General features: G+C 38.2%; 1 protein-coding gene across 6 annotated transcripts in view; it reads left to right on the top strand.

Annotated features, from left to right (window-relative positions):
* Pdlim5 (PDZ and LIM domain 5) overlaps positions 1-14,025 on the top strand; it is a 169,674-nt gene that overhangs the window by 64,791 nt on the left and 90,858 nt on the right. The window contains exon 1 of one of the 6 annotated variants that reach the window (XM_035451935.1): positions 12,984-13,072. The exons of the other annotated variants lie outside the window; for them this stretch is intronic. The gene's annotated coding sequence lies outside the window, so the exon portion shown is untranslated. Of the gene's footprint in view, positions 1-12,983; positions 13,073-14,025 lie in introns of those variants that run through there. 6 annotated transcript variants of the gene reach the window in all.

Raw genomic sequence — 14,025 nt, forward strand, 5'->3', positions numbered from 1 at the left:
ATAGCGTGTTCCCTGAGAAAGACAAGGCTCACACTGCAGTTGGAGGAGAGTAACATGCAAATATTCTCCTGGCTGGATCTACTTGTCAGCAGATTCAAAGGAGTATTCCATAACACTGATTGCACCAAAGTAACCTAGTCTTTATTATCATTTCAAATTGAAAAGGCTCAGTAGAGTTTTTAGGTGAAAAAAGCTGTTCCCATCCTTACTGTATGGAAGGGGGTGTTCCCTGCCAGCCATCCTGGTTGACTGGTTAACTGCCTTGAGTTGTAGAGAATACCACTCTTTAAAATGCAGTAATTTTTGCTGCTATTGCCTGATAAAGTTAGGGTTGGTTTATAGGAAGTTAGTAGTGAGACAGACTGGCCATTCTTCTAATGGCAGTATTTAGTTCTAAATAAACCTCTTTGCCCATCGCTTAAGGAACCTTTGAAAGGGTTGAAATTCAAGCCATTCATAACTGTGTCCCAGTGGCGACTGTTGCTATTAAAGTCTCAAAGACTGAAATATCTCAGACTTAGAGGAGGTGAAAAGTAAAAAAGGAGTGATTGGCTGTGTTAAACACGTGGGCAGAGTACTTATACTGTCAAATTGTTGTCTAAAATTGCCTCCATTTTCCAAAAGAGAAAAACAAACAAAAAAAGTTCAACTTTAAACTACATTGCCTAAGGACTCGTTCTTTTTTTCATAATTACCTTTTCCTTCTGTGATCCTATTGACAGTCTCTCGGAAATCAACATGAACTTTGATTTTTTGGGTAATTCAGTAAGGGTATGTTTTCATATTACATTAAGCATTCAGTTGATAATACTAAATTAAAACCCCCCTCTTACAGTGGAGTTCCTTTTATCTTGGCTCTTTTGACTGACAATGCTAGCACTGTTTTCCTAGGAAACTCATCCTGTTACAAGGAATGCAAGGGACTTTCCAGGTCCTTTTTGTTTTACTGGAATTATGTTATATACACCAGGCTTTGAAATAATAAATTACTTATTAGTCTCTTGTGCTTTTGTTACCTGAGAATATTTTTGGTTATCAGATTTATTCTAAAAACTAAGAATTTTTGTATTTGAAAGATAAAGCTAGCCTACTGCCTCGATTAAGAATTTAAATAAAATAAAGAATAATATGTCTTTTCCAGATTTCAAATACTCTATAATGTTGGGATAGGTTGCATTTTCTAATGTGAAGCCTGGTTCACTGTAGTGTGTGTCAAAGAATTGCTCTAAGGCATCAAAAATGAATTGTGGAATTTTGCTGTGATGTTTTTTATTTGCATGTAAATTCCCTTGCTGTGTGATGTTTACTGTTGAAGCTATTTTAATAGTGTGCAGAAACCCTTTCATTTTTGTTTATTCATATGAGGATGCTTTCATTAATTGTAACAATATTTGTGTTTTTAAGAACTTTGATGATGGTTTTTCTTCTGAACTGTGAGGGAGAACATGTTAGAATTGTTGGGTAGCTGTCTCTGTGTTGTTTTTGGTGTAGAGTAAGAAGTCACTAAGTCATTAAGAGGAGAAGTAAGATGTCTTTTCAAGATGCTGAGCTAAGAATATTGTACGCATTAGCCATTTAATCTTAGCATTAACATTTATGACAAGTGCTACCTTATAATAATAGTTCATATATACACAAACCAGAATTCAACCTCTCTCTTTCCTTAATGTAAATGATTTTTCTATATTAATATTACACTGTCTTAGTTTTTTTGTTTGCTTGGTTTTGGTTTTTCCAAGACAGGGTTTCTGTATGTAGCCCTGGCTGTCCAGGAACTAATTCTGTAGACCAGGTTGGCCCCAAACTCATAGATCTCCCTGTCCCTGTCCCTGTCTCTGCTTCCCAAATGCTGATATTAAACGTTTGCTCCTCCTCCACCACCACTCAGCACTATACTGTCTTTTTAAATATAGAGATTGAAAAGTATAATTTCTTTAAATGATGCTTGTTCTTCAAAATATACAGTATATTAAATATATTTCAAAGGAAACAATGTTTTACAGGAATTTGAATTTTTACATTTTAGTTACATGGGTAATACTATCAAGAAGTTAATGCTGTTTGAAAAATTTTAATTAGAAGTTCACAAAATATTCTAGCAGCACTATTACTTTTTTCATTCACTCAATAGCCCCAATGAATAGATTGTTGAGTGAGTTAAAGCAGCTTTTTCTATGAAGTAGTTTTTCTGTTGAATGTAAAGGCATGACTACTTTCATGTATAAATATGTCATAGATGTAGAGCATTTAGAGCTAGGAGAAACAGCACCAGGCAACTTCATTCGTTTGTGTTTATACTTTGAGGAAAAGTTGTCAACTTCCTCCTAGTTCTGTGACAACTCAGTCGCAGTACAAGCCCTGGAACTGGAGTTAGGCAGAGGAGTAGCAACAAATAGCAGACAGGCATTCATTAGCCTTGTGAGCCTGACCTTTGTACCACTAAGGTACCAAAATGTCCTCTCAGTACTTTGTGTCTGAAATTTGAATAAACCATATGTAATTGAGTTGCAGAAAGGCCCTGGGTTTAATTTGTAGTAGACAAATAAACAAGTAAACCAAAGGTTTAGTAATGGTAATTAGTATTAATTCCTGGTATTGCAGCAGAGCAAGTCAGAAATCCTTCTCCATGCCTCACACATCTCTCACTTATTTTTTTTCCAAAACCACTTGAGGTTCAATTGCTATTATTATTAATGTTGTTGTCATTCACTTATTGAGCTGAGCAAAGGGAAGAGGATGCTGCCTCCGTAATCTGCATATGATCACAGCTAGGAATAAAGCGCTGGTATTCTGTTTGCTGCAGTGAGCAGGGTGGAGAAAGAAAGACTTAGAAGACAATTTCTCAAGAGTAGGAACTGCCAGAAGGCTTGTATCAGGGTGGAGCGAGAGTTGTTGCAGATGGCAGGCTCATGGGCCCAGAACAGGTTGAGTGACTTTCTGCTGATCTTTGTCTCTCTGCCTCCTTCTGTTGCTTATCTTCCATTTAAAACTCTGCTCCGCTCTTCTGTTTTCACCTCTTATTATCAACCCTCATTTAACAGATACTTGCCAAGTTGTCCTTGGTGTGGCCCTGCTCTACTTGCTGTTGCTTTACAGGAGTGTACCCTGGGGAAGAAGAGTATGATTGCAAGCCCTGTCGGCATGTCAATGTGAGAAGGGCATCTGAATGATAGCAGCTTCTGGGGAGCCATTCATCCTTTGTTGTCTTGCCTTCCCATTGTGTTCTTAGAAAATAATTTGAGAGAAATCCACATGGGCTAGTAAGTACTCCGGCTGCTTGGTTTCCCTAGGGTTAGAACTTGGTCCTTTCATTGATTGATTGATTGATTAATTTTACATCCCAACCACAGATTACCCGCTCCTTCCTCTCCCACCTCTTTTTCTAGTCCTCTCCCCTCCCATCTGCCCCCCCAACTCTTCCTCCATTTCTATTCTAAACAGGGCAGGCCTCCCATGTGATAGCTGTATAGCTTTGTCTATTTTGTGTGGGAGCAGGGCTGTCTCTGACTTCTTTACTGGGTTTTGGGACCCTATTCCTCATACTGGGTTGCCTTGCCCAGCCTTAATACACGGAGAGGTGCTTAACCTGATAACCTGTATAGGTGTAGAATGCTTCATAGCACCTGAGACACCTCCTCAATTTTCCAGACTCTTATCCTTAGGAGAAAAGAAAGGATCTCATCTTGAAAAACCTCATTAACACCTGCCTTGTGGCTTCATTCTTGTGGAGGCAAAAGGTCATCCCTATCATTTAAGTGTCTGCTTGGCTTTCCTTACAAACTTAGTTTATGCTGTCTGCTAAAATATCTGTTGAGCTGAGTATAGCTCTCATTGTGGAAATCTAAAAGTACTTTTTATCAGGAACTAGGAAATCAAAGAACAGAAGTAAATAAGTCTAATGAGCATGTTTGATGCTAAATCAGACACAAAATTGTGAGCATTGAAACACAGCAGCTTACTTGGACATCCTCACACACATTATTTTTGGGGAGAACAGTGGCTTAATTTCCCCATTTTTATACCTGGATTGTGTCCTTAGTCCTTGTTTTCATTACTGACTGAGGAGTAAGATAATTTTCCTTTCCACTCCTCCCCATCATGAGAACAGAACTTCTGAGCCATTTCTGCCTACCTGTTGGCTGATGGAGAATGAGCTTTCTGTCATCCATATCAGCCCTTATCCTGGGTGTGTAGCTCACTGCTCCTTCCTTATTGCTCGTAGACAGGATCACATTTAACAGTGACTGTAGAAAACTGCCATAGTAGGATGGTCTCCATGTTCTGCTTTTTCACCCTCCAGTCTCATATGGCAGATGCCCTGGGCAGAAGGTGTAGGTGGGTTCTTTTCTTTCTCCTGTTTCCATTTTTATTTGTCATTTTCACAAGTGACTCCAGTGAGGGGAATGGGAATTTAAATGAGATTCCTCTCTTTGCCACACTATGAATCAGAAACTCTGAAGTTAGGATTAAAGGGAACTTGAATTTGTTAAAGGGTTACATTTCTTTCTCATTGGCTACCAGTTTCCTTTAGGGAATAGCCCCACATAGTCATTCACGTGTTACCTTCTCTGTGAGGAGGGATTTGAGTTCATGACCAGTCTGTGTATGTCACATGTTGCTTCAACAGCTCATGGTTGTGGTTGGAAGTCATTGTGCTTTAATATGTGTCCATTCTCTTGTGAAATGGTGAGTTTTCTGTATTAAACTATTCATTGTATTTTTCCCAGTTTCCATTATTTCTCCTGATCTCTTAAATACTTATTTTATCCATTTAATAGGTTAGGAAAGAATCTTTGTAAGCTTACCTTTAGCTTAAGTGACTAAAATAAATAACATCATAGAAAAGGGAATTGTTTATTATTCCTAAAAATATAACCATTACTTTTGTTAACGTGAAATTTATTTACTGGGTTATAAAGTATATTTTGTAGTTTATTTCATAAAGAAGAAACATATTTTCTACCTCTGATAAATACAAGAGACTATATTTGTATATAGACTGGCTGGTCTCTTACATAGGTTCATTCATTAATAAAGTGACTGCTGTTTATTATATTGTTTATGTTAGGGCCTTTGAGAATGCTGTTTCATCAAATCCTTTAAACAGTTTTGGGTTACTAGAGTAGTTTTCTTGTGGCCACTGTATAAATTAAGCTGAGAGGTTGAAAACAACAGAAATTTATCGTGTCTCAGGTTGAGAGTGCAGAAATTTGAAATCCGAGCACTGGCGGGGCTGCATTTCCTATAGAAAGAGACTTCTTCCTTACCACTTCATTGTCTGGTAGATGTTGGTACCTCTCCTTCCACTGAGAGAACTTTTCATATTTTGTAGGTTGTATAATTTGTGTATTATGGATTTTGAGGTATGGTGAAATGACCAGATCAAGCTAATTACCATATGTATGACCCCATTCATTTTTTTGTGGCAAAAAATGTTTAAATAAAATAGACTTTCTGGTTTGGGAGATAACTCAGTGTGTAAATTACTTGTTGTGCAAGTCTGAGAACCATTTTGGATCCCCCCAGCACTGTATAAAAAGTCAGGCATGGCAGTGAATGTCTGTAACCCAGCACTGATGGGGATTTCTGTTGAGAAAGTCTGTCCTTAATGGCATGCATGCTGTAGGTTTCCTGAGAGGCATATTGGAGAAAGCAATGGAGGAAACACCTGCCATTGACTTCTGTTCTCCATAGCCATGCACCCGCACACATACGCACAATCAAATAAACAATGGAATGATAAGGTTTGTTTTTTAAAAGCAGTTTTCAAGAATACAGTACATTCTTCTTAACTATAATTACCAGGTCATAAAATGTTTTACTCTTAGTAGTTTTTAGGAACATGATACACTGTCATTAGCCGTAATTACTATCTTACATAACAGACCTCTTGAACTTACTCCACTGAAATTTTGTATCCTTTGTTCAGTGTCTTCCACAAGACTGGGTATCTTCCCTACCCATAATCACCACCATTGTGCTTTCTACTTGTGTGAGTTCAGCTCTTTTGGATTGTTCCTTTTTTTTTTTTTTTTTTTTTTTTTTTTTTTGTGTGTGTGTGTGTGTGTGTGTGTGTGTGTATCTAAAACAACTTGCTTATCTCTGTAGTACAAATTATATATCTCTCTCTCTCTCCTCTCTCTCTCTCTCTCTCTCTCTCTCTCTCTCTTCTCTCTCTCTCCTCTCTCTCTCTCTCTCTCTCGGTTTTTTGAGACAGGCTTTCTCTGTGTAGCTTTGGAGCCTGTCCTGGCACTCGCTCTGGAGACCAGGCTGGCGTAGAACTCACAGAGATCCTCCTGCCTCTGCCTCCCGAGTGCTGGGATTAAAGGCGTGCACCACCAATGCCCAGCCTATTTTCTCTCTTTTTTAAAAGAAAGCTTAGTGGTAGTGTATGTGCTTACCATACTTGAAGTCCTGGGTTCAATTTCTAGCACCAGAATGATGCCAACTAAAGTGATGATGATGTCCTTGATCTTTTTGCACTACTTTTTCTTGATGCTCTCATTTACTGATTAACAGTTAGGTTAATTAATTTCCTATCTTGACTTTTGTAAATAATGGTGGGGGTGCAGATATTGTTGTAATATACTTAGATCATTTCCCGTGAGGGTATATACATATGCATGCATTCACTCACATATATTTATTCACTAATAAAAGTGTTAGATCAGTGAATAGCTTTATTTTAAAATTTTTGAGAAACCACCCTTCAGGATTTAACCAATTTAGATTATTATTCACAGTGCATATCACATCCCTTTCCTCTGTATCCTTGCCAGTACTTTTAATGTTTGCATTCCTTGTGGTTTCCTCAATTCAGTGTCTGCCTCTGAGGTCTATTTGCAGCTTCCTCTTCAATGCCTGTGTCTTTTCTCTTTTATAAAGGTTGTTGTTCTTGAATTTAGTTAGGGCCTGTGTGGATAATCCAGGGTGATCTTATTCAGAAGTTTTAATTTAATTAGTTTGGAAAGACCCTTTTCCAGAAGGCTAATACATGGGCCTGTAGTAGGGCATGTATTCATTGTAGTAGAGCTGATATTCATTCTGTATGGTTAGATGGTCATGCCTACATTTTACGGGGAGACATTGAGAAAATCCTGGCACTGGGTAGATGCGAGTAGGAGCTGTCCCTCTCATCCCCACAATGAGATGCCCTACTCTCTTACTCTCCTCTGATGTGCTGCCATGGCACCTCCCACACTGGGCTAGGCCCTCCTGTATTATTTATTAATTAAGAAAATGCTTCACAGATAGGTTAGCCTTTTGGAGGCAGTTCTTCATTTGGGGTTTCTTCCTCCCAGGTGACTAGATTTGTGTCATACTGACAACTGAAGCTAACAATGACATATGCATGGTTCTATCTCTCAGGAGAAAAGGTATTGCTTTGACAACAGTAGACTTGTTTTTCTTGTTTAGTGAAACTAATCAGAAACATCAGACTTTTAATCCTGACTTCATCATATACTAGCCTTGATGAACAGATTTCCCCAGTTTTTGTAATTTGTTTACTCTTAAGTTGAGAAACTTTTGGGGATTGTGGTATTGCTTGTGGTGCTGGTAGTTGAACTCAAAGATTCTATACGTGCTAGGCAAGCCCTCTGTCACAAAGCTGTTTTCTAGGCCTTAAAGCTAAGTTTTAAACTTGATGTTAAGGCTCTATTGCTGAAGATATCTATATTATTCAGGCTTCTCTAAAGGAACAAAACTGATAAAATGAAGTACATACATGCATGCATGCATACATACATACATACATACATACATACATACATACATACATACATACATGAATGATTTATTGTAGTGGCTTATAAGCTGTGGTTTTAGTCCATGCCAGTACTAACAAGTTTCTGACTGTACTTAAAGCTCACTCCACAAGTTAAACCCATAACTGGTACCATTATTGGGGTCAAGAACATGTGGCTGGACAGGTCACAGACCCTAGGACAGAAACTGCTACTATTCTACTAAAACATAGTATTAAACCAACTCTTAATGACTTATCCCTGTACTCATAGATTGGTGCATTTCTCAGCCCTCATCAGGGAAGCTTCTTGCAGTAGATTGCAGTTAACACAGAGACTTGCAACTAGTCAAGATGCAGAGAATAAGAGACTATGTATCTTAAATCGGACATCTATATTACATCCCTTCCTCCCGAGGCTCAGGAATTAATATATAAGAGGGGGTCGAAAGATTGCGAGAGCACAAGGCACTGGATAAGTATAAGGAAATGGTGTTTTCTAGACACAGCAGGGTAGCTAAGCATATGAATTCGCAATGACTATGACAGCACGCATAAGACCTGTGCCAGCCAAGCCAGACAAACCCCAGTATGAAGCAGGGAGATGGCAATGCAGTCCTACCCCTAGCTGAAGAGGATAGCTTCTGGGAGAAAGAGGTCAGTTTTCATTAAGGGTTGGCCCCAGGAGTTTGAACATGCTCCAACAGATGGCCTCACACCCAAGACTTACTTACATACATTTATGGGCAGCATAAATTAAACAGCATGGACTTTTTTTGTTTGTTTGGTTTTTAGCTTTTGTTTTTTTCGAGACAGGGTTTCTCTGTGTTGTTTGGAGCCTGTACTCTGATCCTCCTGCCTCTGCCTCCAGAGTGCTGGGATTAAAGGCATGCACCACCAACGCCCGGCTAACAGGATAGATTTTTAACAGTAACAACAACAGACAAGGTAAGGTAGGTAGGGAATGGGGGCGTGGATCTGGGAGGAGTTAGAGGAAGGATGAATATGATAAGAATACATTGTATGAAATTTGTAAACAACTATTATAAAATTAAAAAGGACAAAATTATCTTTTTGTGTATGGGGTATCTGCATGTAGTGCCTGTGAAGGCCAGAATTGGGCATCAGATCCTTTGAGCTGCCACATGAGTGATGGGAATTGAGCCCAGGTCTACTGGAAGAGTAGCTGGTGCTCTTTTTAATTTAATATATGAAGTTGGGGGCTCATATTTGGGATCATTTAGTAACATTAGTAAAAATTTGCTAATAGATACAGTGTATGGATGAGTCCAAATCTACTTTGTATCTGAGCGACAAGCGTTTATTGCCTACTAACAATGCTTAATGACTCCATCTATGCATGTCTCTTTCTTCCTGTTCCAGTATCCCTGTGTGGTAAACTTCTAGAAAGGAAACTGGTAGATGCAGTATGTTCATAGAAAAAGACGATACTTTTTTTTTTTTTTTTTTAAGTAAGGAGATTTTTCAGCAAATAATCAAACACTCTCATTTGAAACTCCTCACTGCTGGTAAGTCTGAAGCTTGGACGCTTTATGTTGCCCAGAGTGCAAATGAAGATCAGTTAAATTCCCAGCATCCTAACTTGATCAAGGGCAGATATGGACATGACTGATACTTTGTACAAATATTAACTTAAAACAATCGATAATGTAGGAAACTAAGAGGGGTAACCAATAGAAAAAAGGACAGTAAGATTGATGTTAATGTAGGGACTTAGCTGCTCAGATGGACTTTCTGTGCTCATAGACATACTTCTAAGACAGTGGGAAGTTCAGGATTTACATGGTGAAGAAACTGAAACAAAACAGAGAGCCTGACCAGATGAAGGGTACCAAATCACCATGTAAAGGAAACTGCATAGGGAAAGTGGTAAGTTGAGAATTGCCTGTTTATCTGTAAACTGTGCAAGACTTACAGGGAAGTGGGTGTATCCTGAAGAAGATTAGATGGCTTCCTAACATGTTTTTAAAGCAGAGGCCTGTAAGTCACTGGTAGAGTGTAAACAGGCACTTTATACTTGATGTCTCTTAGTTCATTTCTTTTACCTTCAATTTAGAAAAATGTTATAAAAACAGTCCAGCTTTTTGTCAAATGAGTGAGTTAGAGTGAGAGTTGATCCATTGCATTTCTGTCTTCCTGGTAGTAAATAAACATGCTTAATGTTGGGATTATGCTTCCAAGTTCAGATCCTCTTTATAAAAATGTCACGGCACATAGACTTGAAAAGCAAAGTGTTTTCTGTATATGTAAAGATTAAGTGAGTCAGAAGCGTAGTGTGTGCTGACTACGTGCTTGCAAGTGCCATTGCCACACACTGCACACCTATGTATGGAAACAGTGCAGCTGCCCCTTACCTCCAGTGCCACGCTAGCTTAATTGATGTAATTTAAAGTGTCCCTCAAAGACACAAGGGGCTGATAAAACTTTGATGACATGTAGCTTTTGGTTTTTTCGAGACAGGGTTTCTCTGTGTTGTTTGGAGCCTGTCCTGGCAGGACATCTATTTTGAAACTCAAAAAAAAAAAAAAAAATCTTGAATTCTAAAATCTGTAACTTGAAATGTAACTGTGTCCAACAGAAATTCCTGTACCCATGGTGCAAAAGTGAATTGTTATGGCATTTACCAATTAATGGTGTGTTACGATAAATCTTTCTGCCAAAAGCCACCTGAGCTCCACCACCACGTGTGCGCTTTTCACCAGCCGCCTGCCCGAGTTAGGGCCCAAATGAATACACAGAAACTTGTATTAGGTTCAAAGCTGCTTGGCCAATGACTAGGACTTCTCATCTGTTAGCTCAGTCTTAATTATCATAAATCTATATATCTTATAAGACTTATCTTTATAGAGGATGCCTTTTGCTGGTGCCCTCTCTTGCCGGTGGCTCACATCCTGCCACTGGAGGATGTGAAGGGGAAAGGGACCCTTCCTCTTTCTCCTTGCTTCTGAGTCTCCTTCCTATGTCACTTCTGGCCTGGATCACCACTTCTCTACTACATTTCCCAGAATCCTCTTTGACTCCTAGTCCTGTCTAACTTGCTGTTTCATTGGCCAAACAGAATTTTATTAAACAATCAATAAGATAAACAATTCACAGAAGTACTTCCCCCATCAATGGTGTTTAATTATTTTCACTAAGATTATCCATCATATATTTGTATATATGCTGTATAAGCTAGAAAGAAATTCATGAAATTAATATGTAACTTTTCTTGGAAAGCCACCACCCAGACTGAGATGAAGGTATTTGTTAGAATAAAATTAAATGCATGCAGGAGAACTTTTAAAAGAACAGGAAGTCATTAGGAGAAAGGAAAGCTTGCATTTTACATTCTGATTTAAGACTTTAGATGAACAAATAGAGTTCCAAGAGCAGTTTAGAAGTGTTAAAGGACAGGAATATAAGCTAAGGGCTGTGAGAAATGTGTGACAGGCAGCCACACATCATCTTATGCTGAACTAGGAAAGATCATTCCTCTGTCAGAGGTTTCGGTAGGTAAGGGAAATGTAAGGGTTTTGTTGTTCTTTTTCAATGAATCTATTTAACGTTTTGACATCCATTGAGTATGCTTACTGTATGCCTGTTTTCTGCCAGTGAAGTCTCAACCATAGCATTCCCATTTCAGTTAACATGCCAAAGCCGAACTGTAAGAACTTATAATTGATCAGTATATCAATAGACTTTTAGCCACTCCCAAAACAAGACCCAAAAACTTGACTGAGTTTGACAAGTTTGAAATAGATGACAAGTATCCATCCCAAAGATAATGGGTCTTTCTTCTGACTCTAGTTCATGTGTTCTGAACTATTCAGGTCCTTAAAAAGACTCACTGCTCATTCAACTGTATGATACCTTTCTAGTGCTTATAGCAACGTTTTGACAAACAGATGATGTTAAAATCTGCATGAACATGAGAATTTAAATCAATGCAATGGTGATGTAATTAGTCACTTGTCCATGTATGAACTGTGACAAAAGACACTAAGGAATGAAGTCAGCTCTCCAAGGGAAGTCTTCTTGTGTTCAGAGCAGGAGTTATTCTCTAGAAAGAAAACATGGCTGGAAGAAACTTCCTGTTTCCTGCAGCCTTCAGAGAGGGTGATGGGTGCTTCCTCCCCCCCCCCCATATGTATTCATGGTTATTTAGATGTTAAGTAGGCAAAAAGATTGCACAGTCAAGTTTTAGCTAAGAGCTTTGACTCTGCCTGAAGACTTTGAAGATTAATCATTGTTCTTAACTGCTACCTAATTCCTGACAAGAGTTTTTGCAGCTGAGATGACCTGTGGGGACACACACACACACACACACACACACACACACACACACACACATATTTTTACTACGTTAGTTGTAAAACAGACATTTTGATGACTATTTTTTTATGTGTTGCTGCAGTTAGCTGTTTTCAGAGTTTGGGGGACTTCACTCCCAGCATAAGTCATATTACATTTGGTGACACTGTTTCTGGATGGTGTAGTATAATTCTACCAGTCTTCACATTGAATGACTGAGAGTTGTTCTGAGAATTGTGGTCAACATTCTTGTGGTTGGAAGAATGGGGGTGGTGGTGAATGTATTGTTTAAAAGCCTGTATGATGAAATAGATTATATCTGAGACTTAGGTCTTTAAAATAGACTAAATTCTAGCTCTTTGTTTTTGTGTTTGAGGCAGAGCCCTACTCTGTAGCCAAGGGTGGTTTGAGCTCTTAATCTTTTTGTCTCAGTCCACCCTCCCAAATTCCGGGATTACAGGCATTTGCCACCTCACCCAGCAAAAATATTCTACCTCACAAATATTATCTACTCATAGTTAAACTCTGAAGAGATAGTATTGCTTTTGACTTCTGAGTATGCATCATATGACTGCAGGAGAACATTTTTTGATCATCTGAATGAAAATAGATATAAAATATCTTAAATTAGCTGCCTGTTCAAGGTGAAAATATTTTAATACATAGTTTTCATATTAACATGGAGCAATAATGTGAAATTTTCCTTAAGAAAAATGCATAAAGAGTGAATCATGAAGGAAAGGAAAACTTTTTAAAAGTTTTAAATTTTGTTTATAAAATAGTGGTATTTGAAATTGGCTAAAAATACAGAGATCTCGATACAGTAGCTGTACATAATACGCATGTGTGATGTGGTCACAGAATTGGGGAGGACCGGAAATAGGCTTTTGAGGAAATTCCGGTGTCAGTCAAAGTAACCAGTGGTTTCCCTCGGCATTTATTTCTCTATTTCTAAGTAAGAAACTTACTCCCAAACAATCAACTTGATTTATTTCTGACATCCTCTGCGGATAGGTGAGGATTTCCCCTGGTCTGGGATCTACCTCCACAGTAGAGTGCCTGTGTTAGCCTTGGGTTCAGTCCCCAACAAAACAAAAGTATACTTGAGTTTTATTTCCTTTTTCTTCTTCTTGGGCTATCATTTGAGGATGGTTTTTTAATTGTAATCCCCCCCCCCCAAAAAAATCCTTATTAATTCTCATGGCAAATCATGAGTGATTTTAGGATATCAGTACATGGGACCCACAGAGGGCACCTGGTGTTGTGGGTCCAAAGGCATATGTAAGCATGTTTTTTTCTGGGGGATAGCAAAAAAAAAAAAAAAAAGTCTTTGTAAGTGGATGTGATCTTGGGTGTTTGATACCTAAACTTAGCAAATAGTTGTGATTCCGTTTTTTGTTTTGTTTTGTTTTGTTTTTTGTTTTTCTAAAGCAGTGTTTCTCAACCTTCCCAATGCTACAGCCCTTCAGTACAGTTCCTCATACTGTGTTGATTCCCGAACATAAATTGTTTTTGTTTTTATTTCATAACTGTAATTATGCTACTGTTGGGAATCATAATATAAATGGCTATGCTTTCTGGTGGTCTCAGACAGCCTCTGTGAAAGGGTTGTTCAATCCCCAAAGGGGTCACGACTCACAGGTTGACAACTAACTGTTGGTCTGAACTATTTCATTTGTAACAGTGATACTTTGAGTAAATTTGCCCTCTGTATTTGTTGACTAAGAAAATAATTCATACTATAGAGTTAGGATTTTAATTTTATTAGGAAATTGTGATAGTTTGAGATAGAATTTTCCATTTTGAAAAGTAAATAAATGATTTCATGACTTTGATGTTTATGCTGTGTAAAGGAGGTCTGGATGGTCTGTTGGGGTCTTTGTCTTTTTTTTTTGTTTTGTTGTTGTGTTTGTCTCTCTAACCATTGATGATGAACTCTTTCATGTTTCAAAAACTCATACTTGTTT

Source organism: Cricetulus griseus (genome assembly GCF_003668045.3).
Source record: "Cricetulus griseus strain 17A/GY chromosome 1 unlocalized genomic scaffold, alternate assembly CriGri-PICRH-1.0 chr1_0, whole genome shotgun sequence".
Taxonomy (NCBI): domain Eukaryota; kingdom Metazoa; phylum Chordata; class Mammalia; order Rodentia; family Cricetidae; genus Cricetulus; species Cricetulus griseus.